The 5,000-nt window shown below is 42.2% G+C and overlaps 1 protein-coding gene across 1 annotated transcript in view; it reads left to right on the top strand.

The window, feature by feature from the left end:
- Window positions 1-3,190: 3,190 nt before the first annotated feature.
- LOC135818042 (uncharacterized) overlaps window positions 3,191-5,000 on the top strand; it is a 167,121-nt gene continuing 165,311 nt past the window's right edge. Inside the window, exon 1 of the mRNA XM_065331364.1 lies at window positions 3,191-3,533. The gene's annotated coding sequence lies outside the window, so the exon portion shown is untranslated. The remainder of the gene's footprint in view (window positions 3,534-5,000) is intronic.

Raw genomic sequence — 5,000 nt, 5'->3', positions numbered from 1 at the left:
ACACCGCAGTATGTGTTGATGTCCACTAACGTATTGCCAAGATGATGTAGGGTCGGAACGTGTGACATTTGCCAAACTGATGATACTGATATTCAACGACCTGACGTTTGCCTCGATCACGTCTTGGATACACTGACCAACACACTTCCAGCAAGTCATAAAATATTACAAGTGATTCCATTCATTCAATGAAAAAAAAACTATGAAAAACTGAATTAGTTTTCGTCGCACACATGATGTCATTGCCGTGACCACTTTGACAGGATCTAGATCATAGATGTGTCAATGAATGAACCAGTGATTCACTGACTCCATTCCAGGGAATCGGTAGTATTCGGTACCACTACAGTCGTCCCTCTTTAATTAATCCAGGGACTAACATGTAAGTTTCACGATGACAGCGTGAACAAGGCGGAGGACCCACAGTATAGGAAAACAGTGTTCCTGACTGAAACCATAAACTGGTTGGCGGGCCCGGTCTTGCGACCATTTGAACCACGAGATCAGGGAATATTCCTGTAATGCTCCAATAGAGTAATGAGTGCAGTGCAGTGAGCCTGGAGTAGTGTTTTCCCATACAGTGCGTAGTCCACCTTGTTCACACTGTCATCGTGATACTTACATACTACAATCAGGTACGTGTAGTTACGAAGTTTGTGTTCAAACCACACTACCCAGATCTGTTCATTTCCAACAGCAATGGCCAAACAGGAATGTCGTGAAATTATGACTCCATACCAGTAAAGAACGTTTCTCCGGCCATTTTCAGTCTTTAATTTGACAAACATTGAAATCTGCCCAAACCCTGTAGAGTGAGTTTAGATATTGGGAAACTCTGTCCAGCTGTACTTATACTACATGTACATGTATGTGCTACACTTGATACTGTGCGTAGAGGTACAGACTCACTGAAATGTTTGCTACTTTGTCAGCTCATCATCTCAACACAGATCCTAGTGAGAACAAAGCTACTTATACGTACTAACGATGAAGGAATTTAGAAAACCTTTTCCAAAAGAGAATGTTTGGCCATGTTGTTTTTTTAGCGTAAGTTGCTCTGAGTCATTGACTATGATTGAGCCAATCTCCGTCACGTGATAGCATGCACTGCGTTTCTGTGTTCTACGTAGCTTTGTAAATGATAGCATTGATGATGTCCATGAATGTCACGTGACCACTCTTAGTCAATGTAGTGGTTGATTGTGTGACGATGCAGTTAGACAGTGTTGATGTCTAGCATAGTTGACATACAGTGAAGTCTGTATTCTACATTGCTGTTTATCTCATAGTGGATATGTGGGAGAATCTCGGACAAAATGTCTTTTTCTACACGTCATGTAAGAAGGAAATGATTTCCTAACGTGATCCGCTGCAAATGTGGTAGCTGTGTCTGTGGCTGGATGCCCGATATGTAGCTGGAACTGCCAGATATAATACCGCACAGAGCTGCTGAAATTGGGTGTTGGCAAATCAGTGTCCCTGTAACCGGCCTGGGGCCATACCATCCTTCAGGAGCTGACTCTGTATCTCAACACTGTGTATTCTATTGGTAAAAGTTTCCATTCTGAACTCAATGCCACTGGGTTGTTATGTCTAGTGTTATGTGTAATGACGTCACGACGATTGAAGGGAAAACTCTGTACAAGTACAAAGTACAGTCTGTAGTCTTAAGTACAACTTCTAACGTTATGCTGTATTTGTTTACTAGGACAAACCTTTTTACGTTATGCTGTATTTGTTTACTAGGACAAACCTTTTTACGTTATGCTGTATTTGTTTACTAGGACAAACCTTTTTACGTTATGCTGTATTTGTTTACTAGGACAAACCTTTTTACGTTATGCTGTATTTGTTTACTAGGACAAACCTTTTTACGTTATGCTGTATTTGTTTACTAGGACAAACCTCTTTACGTTATGCTGTATTTGTTTACTAGGACAAACCTTTTTACGTTATGCTGTATTTGTTTACTAGGACAAACCTTTTTACGTTATGCTGTATTTGTTTACTAGGACAAACCTGTTTACGTTATGCTGTATTTGTTTACTAGGACAAACCTTTTTACGTTTTGCTGTATTTGTTTACTAGGACAAACCTTTTAACGTTATGCTGTATTTGTTTACTAGGACAAACCTTTTTACGTTATGCTGTATTTGTTTACTAGGACAAACCTTTTTACGTTCCTAAAGGACAAGCAGCAGCTTTCAGCTTGTTTATCAATAAAGTAATTACACATCCACCAAACGCGCTCTCCACCAAAAGCCTTGGATTCGTGTTGCTGGTGTGTGAGGTTGGCCAGAGAGCGTGTTTGGTGGAGGTGGAAGTACTTTAGTCCTTTTTACTGGCAAAAAACAAACTCCAGGTTGATTTTCACGCACATTCACATGCCAGAGGAAAAGACAGCAACAACAACAGCAACAGCCCTCCAAGTCCAAGGTTCCAACACACCATTGCATGCTTACACATACAGTAGATCTGCTCACGCACGAACACCCGAATGTACAGTCTGTTGCTGAGTACTACACCAAACCACACACAAGACGTACCACACCCAAGACCACACTCAAGCAACTCACTACGAGTACAGTGTCTGCATTGTCATTGTCAAGTTGCTCAGAGCCGCCATGTCATTATGGTGACATGTTTTTAGCAACAACCAGTTATAAAATAGAATTTTACGACAACCAAATTGACAACACCAACACCACCCTGGTCTGTATGGGACTGTGCCCTAAGACATGATGTCATCAGCTCTTTGTCCATATTTGATGAGAAGAGCGTAGCATTGAATCGTGATTGGTTCCAGGTAGTGTTGTTATGTGGTAATGGGGTAGGTCCCCCATTATGTGTGTAGTCTACATGTGTGAATGTGATTCTTGTCACCAATGACTAGGTAAACAACGCATTTTTATGGTCTCGGTCTGTGCAGAGCGCGACGACATCGTGCAGACGTGTAGCATATCACGTGACAACACTCTGACACACGCACACACGCAATGCTGCGAACAAAAGATGCCTGAGTTGGCGCTAAGGCACACAGCCACAAAGCTAAAGCATTATCAGTAATGTATGAGTAGATGGCCGTCCGTGGTCTGCCAGACAGTGAGCATCTCCTGTCATTTACCACATGCATGTGATGCACGATTCGTTCAAACATTAGATCACATCGCTATTTGGTCAGCACCGCTCAGTCATCCATTTCTCAAGGCACAGTCCAGTTGTCCGTTTTCGTCTCCCTTCCTTTCTCTTTTGTTTCAAACGTCTTCTAGTGTTGTTGAACAGTCCCTCTGACCTACCTTTGTTATTCGTGCATTATCCTTTCCAGTCATTGTTACTCTTTCTCTGAACTACTAATCAGTCTGTAGTGGCTACAACGCTCTCTCAGTGAGTAACAAGTAAGTTCAGCATAGCGCTCTCTCAGTGAATTACAAGTTCAGCATAACGCTCTCCTTCTCTCAACGACCTACTTATTCCAATCAGCCCACTCAGCCAACGTTTGAAGAAGATCTTAAAAGGAACGGACAACTCACTCAGTAAGTAAAAATACAATCATGTGCTATAGGTCTATTTGAAATCCCCTACAGCATTAGTATCACTGATATTGCACATTGTGACTATGCCTACTCCAGAGCTAGGTCATCAGGCTGAGTGACACGGTTGAGAGCTAGCGTGTGTGCACATGCTTGGTAGAAATGCGTCAGGTACTGCACTAACTGACCTGGTTGACATAATGGGTGTATTTGCTCACGTTAGCGACTGAATCATTCGATTCACTCCCTGACCTTGTTCTCGCACTGAGTGCTACATCTTATCGGTCTAGTTAGCAACTGTGGATCGTTCAGTAGCGGTTCATGACCTGTAGATCAAAGTCCAAAGTTCAAACAGTGAGTTACTCCTTCGCTGCACCATTCCGTCAAGCAGCTGAGTACCTTCTTGCAGGCGTAGGCCCTCCGGACTTCCGCGTCAAGTAATTTCTTCTTTTCTCTTCACCGCTACTTGAAGACAAAGTTTAACATTAACAAACGGCAAGGATGACTTTCTTCAATTCAGCTCTTCCCTTTAGACTCACTACTTGTAGTCATGTTCGTCTATGAGAAGTTCAACGGTGACTTTATCCGTATGACAAGTTAGAAACTGAATAGACCATTTTCAGAACTCTCAATAGACCAGAGAAGTTCATCATGTTTCCTACACTTAGCGATAAAGAAGAGAAAAGTAGATCGTTTTCACTGTCCTCAACGTTTCTCCAACAAGGAATGTAAGTTACAAATGGAGGCACTCCATCTCTTTCTCTTCGTTTTCTTTCCATATTTTCGTTAGTACTGTCGTCTCGTTGGTCTCCACCTTTGTCCTTGTCTCGTGTCGCAACGTGACGGCCATTCAGGGACCTACTGATTGACCTCTTGTAGACGAAGTACATTTCAGTTCTTTGTAACGAAGGTAGACTTGACGAGCAAGAGGATGTATAGATATTTCTAGTTGCGATCGACATGAAGATTGTTCAAATATCAAGTGTTTGCTGTTGTAACTGTTCGTGCTTGTCAAGTTGAAGTTGAAGTTGTCCCATTCATTTTGTGTGGCGACCTTTCTTCGAACTGTCGTATTCTTCTTGGTTGTCAACGGTACGAGAGTTGGTATTGTTTGAGGTGGAGAGCAGTATTCTTTCGTTGATAGTTGTCGTAGGCAGTTGTAGTAATGAGGTGTAACATTTGTCGGTGGTTTCTGTGGTTTTGCTGAGACAGGTAAATTGCATTGTGTTGCAGTGTGTTGTGAAGATGTCCCCGTGATGTCGTTCATTGATCGTCTTCACCTTTTTCAGCTACTGACACAGTCATTGACTGATGTAGCTGCATGTCAGTGGACGTGGGGTCAAAGGTTATTCCATTCTAAATATGGTGTGGGTATGACGTCATGATGAGTGTGTATGTGTGTGTGCGTACGCATCAGTGTAGATGCAAGTATTGACATGTAAGATCAATGTTGTTTGGATCATTGTGTAT

The sequence above is a fragment of the Sycon ciliatum genome, chromosome 5 (genome assembly GCF_964019385.1).
Source record: "Sycon ciliatum chromosome 5, ocSycCili1.1, whole genome shotgun sequence".
Classification (NCBI taxonomy): Eukaryota; Metazoa; Porifera; class Calcarea; order Leucosolenida; family Sycettidae; genus Sycon; species Sycon ciliatum.
The sequence above is the reverse complement of the archived record's forward strand: the minus strand, read 5'-3'. Positions and strand labels throughout refer to the sequence as shown.